The sequence below is a fragment of the Mirounga leonina genome, unplaced genomic scaffold, assembly GCF_011800145.1.
Source record: "Mirounga leonina isolate KUSES-001 unplaced genomic scaffold, KU_Mleo_1.0 Mir_166, whole genome shotgun sequence".
Taxonomy (NCBI): Eukaryota; Metazoa; Chordata; class Mammalia; order Carnivora; family Phocidae; genus Mirounga; species Mirounga leonina.
In genome coordinates, this window is record NW_023270418.1 from 21,366,923 (window position 1) to 21,379,603 (window position 12,681).

Genomic DNA, 12,681 nt, shown 5'->3' on the forward strand with positions numbered 1-12,681 from the left:
TAAAGAATGTGGGATGGGTGCATAAAGATGCCACAGGGGTGGGAGTGCTTCCCAAACTCTGGCCTAAGCGTGTTCAGGCTGCAGACCTGCAATCTGTTTTCTCATGGGGCCTCCCCAAGCAGGACTCAGGAGTAGTGTCATCCTATGCCCTTGTTGGTTAGAGAAAACTTTTCTGGAATGTTTCCTCTGAAAATGTCTAAGGGATTAGCCACTCATTTCTTCCCAGCACCCTCTCTCTGACAGTAGCTTTTAGTTTCCATTCACCTGCAGTGAAGGGGAAAGGAAGACAGCTAGCCCAGAGGTAAGAAATTAAGGGGGAGTCCAAATGTCTGACTTCCTTCCCATTACCCCCGTCTCCTCTAGTCTGCCTCCTCCAGCAGCCTCCTGCCTCGTGCTGGGAGGAGCTGGGCCCGAGAGGAGAGCAGTGAGTGAACTCTTGTGCATGCCTTGCCCTTTGTCTCCCAAAGTACCATGAGGGTGTAGGTTAGGAACTGCTCTCCCCATTGGAGGAAGCCAACGTCCAGAGGTGCTCATTCCAGGGGCACCCAGCCAGTAAGGCAGAACCAGCATGAAGACCCGTATCAAGTACCTAGGCCATTGTTCTTTCCACCACTCGGAATCTGTGACCTCCTCTGAGATTTCTAGCTAAAGCAGCACCTGGTGACAGGAGGGAACATGGACACAGACAGCCCAGAAAGTACACTGCCTGTGGGGCAGGCCTCCAAGGAGTGGTATTGACCGTGTCTGCGCCGCACCGGCCAGGTGGCTTGATACATGGCAAGAGTCCCTGCTGCAGCTGGAGGTGGCCTCCTCCTGCCAAAAATAGTGCAGGCCAAGGGGCGCCTGGGTGGCTCAGTCGTTAAGTGTCTGCCTTCGGCTCAGGTCATGATTCCAGATCCTGGGATCGAGCCCCGCATCGGGCTCCCTGCTCGGTGGGAAGCCTGCTTCTCCCTCTCCCAGTCCCCCTGCTTGTATTCCCTCTCTCGCTGTGTCTCTCTCTGTCAAATAAATAAAATCTTTAAAAAAAAAAAAAAATAGTGCAGGCCAAGCCCTGTACCAGCTGATGAGGGCAGGGAGCTGGACAACTTCAGGCAAGAGTGGCCTAGGTCCAGCCTTGCGAGGGGGCGTACCGCCTTCTCCAGTGCTGCAGGCACGGGGGTGGGATGGGGGATTAGGAAGCAGCCGTGACACCCCACACCCGGCCCAGTCTCCACATCTGTCAGAATTCCTGCCAGAGCCCTTGTGGAAGAAGCCTCGGCTTGAGCGCGCGGACCGGGGCTTGAGTCCCACTCTGCCCTTTCTGGCTGAGTCACCTTGGGCCAGACAGCCCCCAAGCCTATTTCCTCAGCTGCGCAGTGGACACGGGAGCAGCCACCCCTCCGAGGTCTCGTGGGGGTCAAGATGGCGAGTGTAGCACTCCTGACAGTGATGTGCTTAGTAATGTCATGTCGTAGGTGGACCGTTCCACACGCCCTACTGACCCCAGCCCTGAGCCTCCCGCTGGGTGAGTGATTCTTCGGCAGCTGACCATGGCCCTGTGACCCTGCCTTTCCTCTTGGCAGGCTCCCTGGGTGCCCACACCTCTGTTGCCGTCCGCCAGGGGAAAGGCCCAGAAGCTTTGGGAGGAGGGGCAAAAAGAAAATTGCCCATGAGCGAGGCTGATCATATTAAGATCCAGCTGCACTTAAGCGTCTCCTGGGAAGGTCTTCAGACCAAGCTGACAGAGCTCCCAGATGCCAAAGTGGCCTTGCGTCAAGGCTCCGCTCACTCGTGGCAGCCCCGCCACATGCTCCCCAGGTGATCGGTCTCCTAATGCACCGTCCCTGGCCTCATTCCACTGCCTCTTTCCCCTCGGGGCAGTGTTTGAGCTTCCCCAGCCCCGGGGTCAGCCAGGCTCAGACGCACCCCTGCCAGTCACATTCTTTTCTTGTCCTTGCTGGCAGTTTCCAAATTCTGTACAGAACACCTTGGCCTGGAAGATTAAACAAGATTGCCAGGGTGGAATTCTGTGTAAGACTAGGGCTTTTATGTCTGCAGATTGTGTATTAGATGCAGTGGGGAATATATAAAAGGAGGACACGATCCCTTCTGTTACAGATAGAAGGGAGCCAGCGTGGCTTTCATTTTCTTTCTCAAAATTAGTTCTTATTCCTAACTACAGAAGGAGTACGTGTTTTTTGCAAGAAATTAAAAAGAAAGATAAAAAGGAAAATCCCTTGTAACTTTACAACCAGAGACAACAGCTCCTCACATTTTGCAGTGTATTTTTTCTACATACTTGTATCCTTAAAAAAAAAAACAACTTCATACTGAACTCATCATTTTGTAGCCTTTTCCTATTTATTAAGAACGTGAGTGCATGACATTAATTGCTGTCCCATAACATGGCTCTGAATGGTTGCATAGTATTGTATATAGTTGCTGTGTTGGGTAAACCAGTCCCACTATGTTGGATGTTTAGATCGTTGTTGATGTCGGGGTGGTGTTTGCTATTATTAGTAACTGTTCTGTTGGTTTGGGAACGCAGGAGAGGGGATGCTGGGAGGCAGGGTGGTGTCGTAGCAAAGAGCCCAGGATTTGGCCTCATTCAGACTTCAGTTCAAATAAAAAGAACAGGTAACGTTTTTATAGAGCCTGGGTATGGTGCCAGGCACATATATTAACTCATGATTCATTAACCCTCAGAGCAGCCCAGGAGCTAGCTATTTTTATCCCCATTTTACTATTCAAGAATCAGAAGCACCACCCCACCACTTACGCGGCCGTCCTGTGGCTAAACCTTTGTGCGTATCTATTACTTTTTCTTAGAATACATTCCTAAAAGTGGGGTCCTTGCCTGAATTTGGAAGGCTGTGCCTAGCTCTAAGGCCTTGAATCGATCGTGTAAATGGCTTTCCAAAAAGGTGGCACCAACTTTTCTCCTCCTACCACTGGTGTCTGAGCATATCTGAGAAACTCATGCTGTTCTTTGAGCGCCAGTAACAAGCCAGGCCCTGCGCTCAGTACTCTCCAGAGCTTCTCTCCGGGAAGGAGAAGCTGTCTGTGCCCCGCATGGGGCAAGCGAGCACTCAGGACGTCTGGGCAGCATTAGCATCAAGGTCGGATGTGTCGTTTGTTGAGAAACCAAGACACACACTTGAAACACCTCCATGACAAGGTGACTGTGAAGCGAGGGGCCCAGACAGTGAGGGCTGCAGGGCTGGGAGGAGCAGATGTAATTTGGGGTGGTGGTCAGGAAAGGCTGCCTGGTGGAGGAGGCCCTGGGAGAACGGGGAGGACTGAGAAATGACCATGGGCGTCCTAGGTGGCTTATGTCCAGGGGTGGGGGGCAGTGAGCTGGAGGAAGGACAGTGAGGGAAGGAGAGGGGCCCGGATCGGGCCTGGGAGCCACGGAGGGCTGGGGACAGTTTTCAGGCGGGAGTGAGGGGTGGGGCAGCAGGTGGGAGGACCCACGGGGCAGGAGCCCAAGCAGAGAGATGGGGACCCCCAGGAAAGCTGAGGAGAAAAGATGTTGGGTTTTTTGGTGCTGATATCACCCTTTCTCGCTGTGAGTGCTGAAGCAAAGGAAAACCAGACACAGGACTCAGCTATGAGGTCAAAACACCAGTGTTCTTACTGATAAGCGGGATGGGAGACCTTGACTTAGAGCCGTGATCACAGTCAAGACTTCTCGCTACTCCTTCACCGAGTCTAGGGGCACCCTGTTTGGGAAACAGCACAGCCAGCCCTGTCTCTACCAGTTGCCAACCCCCCTGAGCCTGCAAGGAAAGAGATACCCCCAACCCAGTTCCTTGTCCCAAGCTTCCCTCTCAGAGAAGTCTGTGCTGCTCTCTTGGGGAAAGAACGGGGCTCAGGAGAAGGGTGGGTGCTACCTTTCCAGTGTTCTGCCCTCCTCAGAGTGGGGCAGTCCTTTCCTCGTTGCAGGGTGAAGTGGGAGGTGCTCGCTCCCATCCCCTTGCTGTCGTCTTCCCGCCCAGCCCAGGATGCTTTGGGGTAACGTCTGCCAGGAATCAGCCAGGCAGGGTAGTGCCGAGGCATACATGTCGGGTTCATATAGACCTGCCTCTAGAACAAGGTGCTCCGCTGACGGCTGCGTGGTCTTTGGCAAATTCCTCAGGCTGAGTGTTTCCACCTTTAAAACAGGGTTGTTTTAAGAATGGAGTGTGATGTGTGTATCTAGGGCAGCTGTTATCAGTAGTGTGTAGATGTGAAGGAGAGTCCTGGGGCCTGGGGGCAGGGGCGGGCCAGGCTCGCACTGGGCCTTGGGCAGGTCTCATTGCCAGTAGTTGGGTCTAGGACAGGCCTTAGGGGAGAGAGGGGCCAGCATGGTCGGGAGAGACCAGGGAGGTGGCTGCACAGGGGTTTGTGGAGGCAGGTGGGAGGGAGGGCAAAAAGGGCCCTGGTTTTGGGCTGTTCCCATAGAGAGGGAGTCGGCGGGGAGGAAAGGAGGCAGGGAAAGAGCCCAAGTAGGAACAGCCTAGAGAAAGAAGGGCCTGTGGACGTTCTGTCAGAACACCCCCACGTGAAGCCCCGAATTCTTCCTACTCTAGCCTGGGAACAACATAGGATAAGAGTGGCCAAGGCTGAGAGTGTCTAAGGTTGAAAGATGAGCAAGAAGTCAGGCCTCTGAAAGGCAGCATCAGGAGACGGTTCTTGTCCTGTGTCTGGACTCTGGGCCAAGCCTTTTCCTGCCCTTGGCCCCAGGTCCGCATCTGCAGAATGCAGGGGTTGAACCAACTTAGTGTTTTCTGGAGCTTTTTTGACTAGAACCCATGGTTAAAAAAAAAAAAAAAAAGTTTACACACACACACACCCTGTTTAAAACTAAAGCTTCATGAAACAGAACTTTGTTACATGTGTTTACTCTCCTGTTTTCTGTACTGTTGTGTATCATTAAAAAATGCTGGCCATGGCCCCCTAACCGTTGGTATGGCCCACTAATGAGTCCCGCTTGTTGGTCTGAAAACACTGCCCCAGCTCATCTGGAAGATTCCTTTCTCTTCTGGCAGCCTGCAGTTCTGTTCCATTTACTCTGGCCTCACGACCCCCATCAGCCAAGCCTTTGTGGTTTTCTTCTCTGTATCTGCAAACAGTGGTTTCCAGCCTCAGGTGCCGGAGACTCTTGGACTGGAGGTGTTGGAGTGCGCTGCTCTGAGCGGCCTCCCACCCGAGCTCACGGTGTGAGGCCCTGGTTCATCCGCCATCTGGCCGCAGGCTGCCCGCTCTGTCTTGCATCCTGGGGGCATCGTGAGTGAGGAGGGGCGCCCAGGCCTTCTCCTGCGTCTCCACGGGAAACGAGTGGGCTTGGATGTCATCCACACTCCTCTCCCTACCCCACCCAGCTCTACTGCTTGGCCCACAGGACACCAGTCTTCTTTCTGGAAGAGCTGCTGGGGAGTGGAGCCTGGCTCCCAGTTAGAGTTCCAGACTCTTCCCCGGGGCCCAGCCCTCTTCATCCTGTCCTTCCTCCCACTGAACCCCTCCCTGGTCAGGTTCAGGAGCCACTGCCATGGGAATGACTGACGGACGAGAAGAGCTTTGGCGACTGGTGGACCTGGGAGCAAATCCCCGCTCTATCTCTGGGGGGCTCTGTGACCTTGGGAAAGTTCCCAAACATCTCTGAGCCTGTTGCCTCAACCAAAGCTTGGAGATAATAACACTTACCTCAGAGGCTAAGCTTAAGGGTGCAACGATAGGTTCAGAGTGTTTTGTGTTTGTGACTGGCATGAGGGAGCTGCTCAGGAAAAACTCATTCCTTTACATCCCATCCCTTGGGTGTCCGAGAGAGAACAGCTGAAGAAATGGCAGCTGGTGCCATGAAGAAAGACAGAGGAGATGCCTTCCATGGCCGGTGACAGGCGGGGCAATGTCAGAGAGAGGCTGCCTGAAGTTGGGTACCCTGGGAGTAACTGCCCCCCCCCCCACACACACACCACACCATGTCCACAACATGCAAAGAGACTGGGGCACAGCAAGCATCTCATGTCCACTAGGCAGCCCGAGGCCGTGTCTGAGGAGGAAGATAGGCAGGGCTTGAGGAGAACAGACTCTGGGCCTCCAGAGTGGGCCAGTAGCTTTTTACAAGACTGACAGTGTGCCCTGTCCCAAGGCCAGACTCAGAACACATTACGTGAAAAGGCATCTTTTCAACACTAATTTCTTGGAATCTGTTTAAAAATCCACCCTCCTACAGAGCCAGTTTTACCTCAGTATGTTTTAATAAATCATCTAGTTTGGTCCAGGAGGATGGGGCAGGCACGAGGCTTCCACAATCACAGAGTAGTGAGAACTTACTAGCAAACACCAGAACCAGGGTATCCAAGCAAGCAGTCTTGAGTTGCTGTTTGCTTATTCTCGTGCTGTTGCCTATTACTAAGGCTGCAGGAAAGTCATCTCTGCAGCTGTCTCCAGAGCCCACAGCACTTTCCTGTTGGTGCCCACCCCCTCCCGCCATGCTGGTGAATAATTGAAAGGTAGATGTAAGCCAAGCTGGAGACAGGCGCGAGGATACCTCTGTCCGACTCTGCGCTTCCAGGGCGGCTGCTTCCCAGAGCTTGGAAAGCAGTTCCTCTGAGGGGGGGCTCCTGGGCACACTGGCTCTCGACAGCTGCAGAAACTGGGGCTCCCACAGCCCAAGGCCACACGGCTCCCATAGCAGAGGCCGGGAGACCCTGTGCAGACTTCCTTATGCAGCTGGGACTCGGCAGTGCCCAGGTACCCCACTGACCTCCTTGCCTCTGTGTTCCTGGCCAGCTCCAGCTGCCCTCTGGTCTGTTTTGGTAATAACCCGAAGACTCTCCTTCCAAGGTTGGCACTTTAACCCGGGAACAGAAATAAGTCCCCGAGGCTCGCTTTAGGGAGCACCTGAGGCTGGCTGGTGGTTCGGTAAAGGCAGTGACAACTTCTCCGGATCTGAGGCTGCAAACCCTGGCTTTATGCTTATTAGCTGGGGGAATGTCTGTGGGCCTCAGTTTCCCTGTCCATATGTGAAGGGGGTAATGCCAGATGGGCCCGTTCCAGAGAACCTGTCTTCCCTGAGGACAGTGAGGCGGGAGTAAGGTCCAGGACTGGGTTCCATCCCGACTCTGTCTCCGCATTGCTACTTGGTGTGGGAACTTGATCTAGTTCCTGCCCCTTTCTGGGTCTCTTTGACCTCACCTCAGAAGATAGCAGAGATATCCCTGCTTTAGCCACAGAGAGGGAGAGACCCGCTCTGCAAAGTTCAAGGGCCACAGATGATGTGGGATTCCATCCTTATCCCTGTAGTGGTTCTCAGACCAGTGGTCCCTGGAGAGGGACACTCAGAGCTGCAAGAAAGCGTATAAGAAAAACAGCAGTACAGCCTCTGGACGGCCCCAGCTGTGCCAGGAGGCGGGACCCCCGCAGGGAGATGGGCTGCCATTAGCCATAGCAGCAGAACCAGGCCTATAGGCTGGGCATGAATCGTGGGAGCCTCCCTGGGCTCTGGCTCCTTCTGAGTCCCTAAAAGTCTCCCTGCCGCCACTCCAGCCTGACACTCCCTGGGGCTCATCCTGAGAGTGGAGGGTGCCAGGGTGCCTCCCCTGGTGGGACCAGCTCTGCCCTGCCAGTTCTGGCGGCCTGCCTGCCCACAGCTGGTATCCCACTGCACCGTCTACAGGGAAGCCCAGACTAGAGAGTGAGCTCATTGCGGCATGAATGGGGCCACTGGGGCTGCTGGCGCTGAATTCAGGCTGAAGGTGTGAGTTGGGGATATCATGGGGGGTCTCCCTGGCTCCTCTCCCTGCCTCTCTCTGTCTCTCCCTCTCTGTGTCTCTTGGGCTCTCTTTCTCTCTCTCCCTCTCTCTCTCTCCCTCCCGTGCACACCAACACCCCCTCTTGGAGCTTGCCAGGGATTGTCATGGCAACCCTCCAGCAAAATTATCAAAACACTTTTATGCTCACACTCGTACCAGACGAAGTGCTAATTCTGATTGAGGCAGAAGCAGTTGGTGGGATGCTGAAGTCACAGGCTTTGTATGGAAGGCTCGCTGGGGGGCAGAGTGGCACCAGAAGGAAGTGAGGGTGGTGGTCAGGAGGCAAGAAAGGCCCCACCACAGGGGTTGTGTTTGTTGCTGACCCCTCCTCACCCCTTATGCCACATTCACATTTGCATTCCACCTACACACACCCAGATGCATGCACACAGTGTGGTACACACACACACACACACAGAGGCTGGGCCAAATACACCCATAGTGCAGACTGACCCAAACAGCAACATCTGGAATAACCATCACCTCACTCAGCCCTTGGAGGCATGAGATCAACTCTGGGGAGACTTCTGGGTGAGTGTAGGGGGAAAGCCAGCTGACCAAGGCTTCTAGCTGGCAATCGGTCCATATGCCAGGGTGGCAAAGCAGTCACCGGAAGCGGCCTGACCCTCCTGCCTGTCCCCTCTACCCCCAGGAAGCAGGGGAGCATCTGGGAGCAGAACTGCCCCAACCCCATTCTTTCTGCTTTGTTCTGTGGCCTCCCCGGCTCAATGCGTCTCTGCATCCTGGGACGGACTTGGCATCCCTGCTCCCATCCGACCTGGGCTAGTGTACTGCAGGCTCCCTTGGAAACAAAACCCTGTTAATAGCTGAAGAACTGGTGGTTGCTTTTTTTAAACCTGGGCTCTGCCCAAAAGCCAAAATGTGGGTGGGGATGGTGGAGGAGGTGGTAGCATAAGCCCTCCCCGGGCTGCTACCATCTTCCTGCCCCATCTGCTCCCCCAGCAACCCCCTCCATGGAAGCCGGCCTTCCCCCGCAGCCTTAGCTTGGGCTGTTTGCCACTCTTGGGCTCAAGAGGAAGCCTCTCCTGTTTGGGAACAGGTCACCTCATCTCTGATCCTCCTGAGGATTCTAAAATGTTAGAGCCTGGTGGGCCCCCAGTAAGTGAGTTTGGCCTCCTCGCATCACAGATAGGGAAACTGAGGCTCAGAGGTGGGAAGCAGCTGGTTCAAGGCCACAGAGTACATGGGTGATGGAGCAGATATGGCATCCCGCGCGTCTGATGTGGCCGGTGCTGTCCCCATCCCGTCGGAGGGGCAGGGAGATGGGGTAGTACAGGCGAGGAGCACTGCTTTCTGGGTCAGGCACACCTCCCTGGCTTCCAGCGCTGCACATAGCACTGAGAGTGACCTTGGTGAGCTACAAAGCCCCCAGAGTCCTCATCTGCAAAATGGGGGTGATAGCGAGGCTCCCCCTCAAAGGACGCTGTGAGGATGATTTTAGGTGAGGTCCACGCAAAGCACCATTCAGAAGGCCAGGCGCATAGTAAATATTCAACAGATGACATTTCTATGTCCCACTTCTGTAATCCCAGGGCTACAAGCCTACTAAGAAAAGGGACCATCCTCATCCCCTTTCATGGCTATCCTCTGCCCCACTGGGCCCAGGGAGGCAACTTAGCCTGTCCTGGCAAAGCCCACACTGACCCAGCAAACTGAGCAAGGCCCAGAGGGCAACATAACCCAGGCCCTGACGCCTGGGCAGACCCCCCTCCTAGAACCCCCAGGTCTGCCCACCCCTCCTCAACACATGCAGCTCTCACCCCATACCACCCATGCACCTTTGGAGGAAGGTAGATATGGGCTGGGGGTTCTGTTGAAGGAGGCCAATATCCCCTGCTACCCCCCAGGACCACCTCTGGGCACCAGCAGTAACACCATACAATGGAGACGTTACTTAGTCACTTAGAGCTTGACCTTGCTGTGTCTGGCTTTTTCCTCTTCCTTGTGAGTCAGGCAGAGAGCATAAGTCACCCAAACCCTCAAATGCCCCCTGGAGCAGGAGTCTCTTGGTCCCTGTCCATCTTCTCTACCATGTTAGGGGGCTGGGTAGGTTTGAGCATGAGATAATGAACACAAAAGGAACTTGATTCTCATGTTTCCAACATGCTGGGCATTCAGCTAGCTGCTTTCCATACACTCATCATGGACTCTCAGCAGCGTTACTTATGCATTGAGGTGCAAAAAAGGAGTCTCAGAGAGTAGAACCTGCTCAAGGTCACAGGATGAGCTCGGGGCAGAGGGATTGGGATCTAGCTCCGTGTTCTCCTGACCCAACAGTGGCCCTTGGCTGACTCCTGCAGAGCTGGAGGGCACAGCACATTCGAAAAGGCCACCTAGGGCTGGGGTTGGTCCTGGGGGTAGCCTGAGAGGTGGAGAGCTGTGGATTGGGGCCGGGGGGCGGGGGTGGGGGGTGTCAGTGGTCGAACAGAGGATTCTAGGTCATGTGGGAGCTCAGATGCCGTCCTTGAGGGAAGGACCATCTCTCTACCCTCCCTCTCCTCTTCCTAGAAGCCTCCTGTGAGCAGGGCCAGACATGCAGTGGAGTGGAAGTGAAGGGGGCCGAGCTGGTTGCTAACCTGGGACCGTTGCTGTGAGCCAAGGGCCTCTTTTCCTACTTTCACCTCCCTGGGGCCGGGTATGGGGAGTCTTCTGTCAAGGGAAGCTGAGAGGAGCGACCTAGGGCACCCCAGTCCCTTGGGGTCCGGAGGAGCTGTGCATGTTGGGAAGGAAGCCCTGGTGGAGATGGTGTTGGCAGGAGCTATGGGAGCAGAGGTCACGGGGAGCCGAGGAGCAGGGTGGCGGTCCACTCACGAGGAACCCGGAGCTCCTGCTGCGTGCCAGAGCTAGCCCAGGTACTGGGGAGAGACGGAGGCTGGCAGGCCGGTGGGGAAGGCAGACAACACTGTTGAGGGGAACAAACAGGTAAGAAGGCCATTTAGTTAGTGGTATAGAGTGACTGAGGGACCACTTGGAATAGGGTGGCCAGGGAAGGCTGCTCTTATGGGGCACCATTTGAGCTGAGACCTCCACAGTGCAGAGAGATTAGTGGCTTGCCCCAGGCCCCACAGGAGGTTCAGGTAGAGCCAGACTAGGACCTGTCTCTGGACTGCCATTCTAATCATCTTCCTCCTTCTAGAAACATCCTTCTCATGCATTCTGACATGTTCTCCTGGTTTCCCTCTTAACCCTGTTGGACATTGCTTCTCTGAGTCCTTGACTGGCTCATCTGGCCCCCCAGTGTTGGCTGCTCGCAGCCCTTCTTTCTCTAGAAGGCGGGCTTTCAACCACTATCCCATCTGTACCCTGAAGATTCCCAAAGTGCTACTCCATCCCTCACCTCTCGTCTGAGTTCTGCCAGTGTCCTGCTTGACCTTAGATGTCTAATGGCTCTCTTGGTTAGGATAATGCTGAGTCGATATAATAGACCTGAAATTAGAGTAGTTTAAAAATATTCAGTTGATTGCCTTCTCATGTAATAGCTCCAAGGGAAGTGTTTCAGGTTGGTAGATAGCTCTGCCCCACGGGGTCATGTAGGGATCCAGACTAACATGAAGGATCCAGGGTCTGGTAATCACTCTTCCAGTCGGTATGGGGAAAAACATGGAAGCTTAGGGTGGGAATTTCCTCATACACAAGTGGGGCAGAAGTCGAACCGTTGACTTCTGCTCACATTGCACAGATGACTCTTTTGACACATGGCCCAGTCTTAGCTGCAAGGGAAGCTGGGAAATGTGACCCAGCTGATGGACAGCTAGCAGTCTCCGCCACAGTCCCCCTTCTAGAACCATGAGGACTTCCCTGCTCTGGTGGTGGAGGAGGTTCTGGCCCTGTGTCTCCCTGGCCCTTGACTTTGCCCTTGGCAAATTCCTTCTTGTTTATTACTCTTCACTACCACCCTACAGGGTATTGAAAGTCTGTCTTCTTTGAACATGTATTTGGGCTGGAAGGATCATGGGCTTTTGAAGTCCAGCCTTGCAATTTTGTTGATAATAATAATTCTTCAAAAACTTGGTCTGCCTCTAGTCAGTTCCATGTGCCAGCAACCACACCCAGAGCTCCTTTCTTGTCAGAGTTATTAAGTCTGTTTGCCTTGCCCAACTCCTCTCTCTCTCATTTTAAATGAAAGTTATCCTAAAGGCATCTAAAATAATAGACTTGAATGACAAGGCAACAGTGCTAATATAATACTTTGCTACAGGGGTGGTCCCTCGGCATGGCCTCACAGACAAGCTTGGAGAGGGTACTGGGGAGAAGCGGTCTGCCACAACAAGCCATGACAGTCTGATCTTCTGCTCCTTGGACAAAACCAACTGGGCTTTCCAGCCCTGATGATAGTGGGTCTCTGTATTATCTCCCCTTCTGCTCATCACTTCTTGCAAACTAGCCAATCTCTTTGCTGGGGTATCTGGCTAAAAGCATCATTGAGCAGCCAACACGTGCAACTGTTTTTAGCTCTTTCCAGCCGTTTTTCAAGAATTACAGGCTCAGTAGGCATGTGGTCTGTCTTCCGAATGATCACAGGTAACGGTTTTAATAAATGTTTTGTCACAGCATAACAAGGGTCACCAGCTTTCCATCCTCCACTCCTGGTTTCTGTATTACCACCTGTTGGCGAAGCCAGTGCCACAGATTTTAGGGTTTTTATACATGGCAGCTTTGCATTCCTAGTACCACTTTCTGTATTAGAGTACTGCTAAGCTGCTGTTAAAAGAAAATCCCAAATAAGATGGCCTTAAGATTATATAAATAAACTTTTCACTTGCATAATATAGTTCTGATATGAGCACTCCAGGCCTCACCTCCATAGGTAGAGGATTTTGATGGCTAGCCAGCAGACTCCACAATGGCCCTGCCATTCTCCAACCTTCCTGTCCCGGTCTACCAC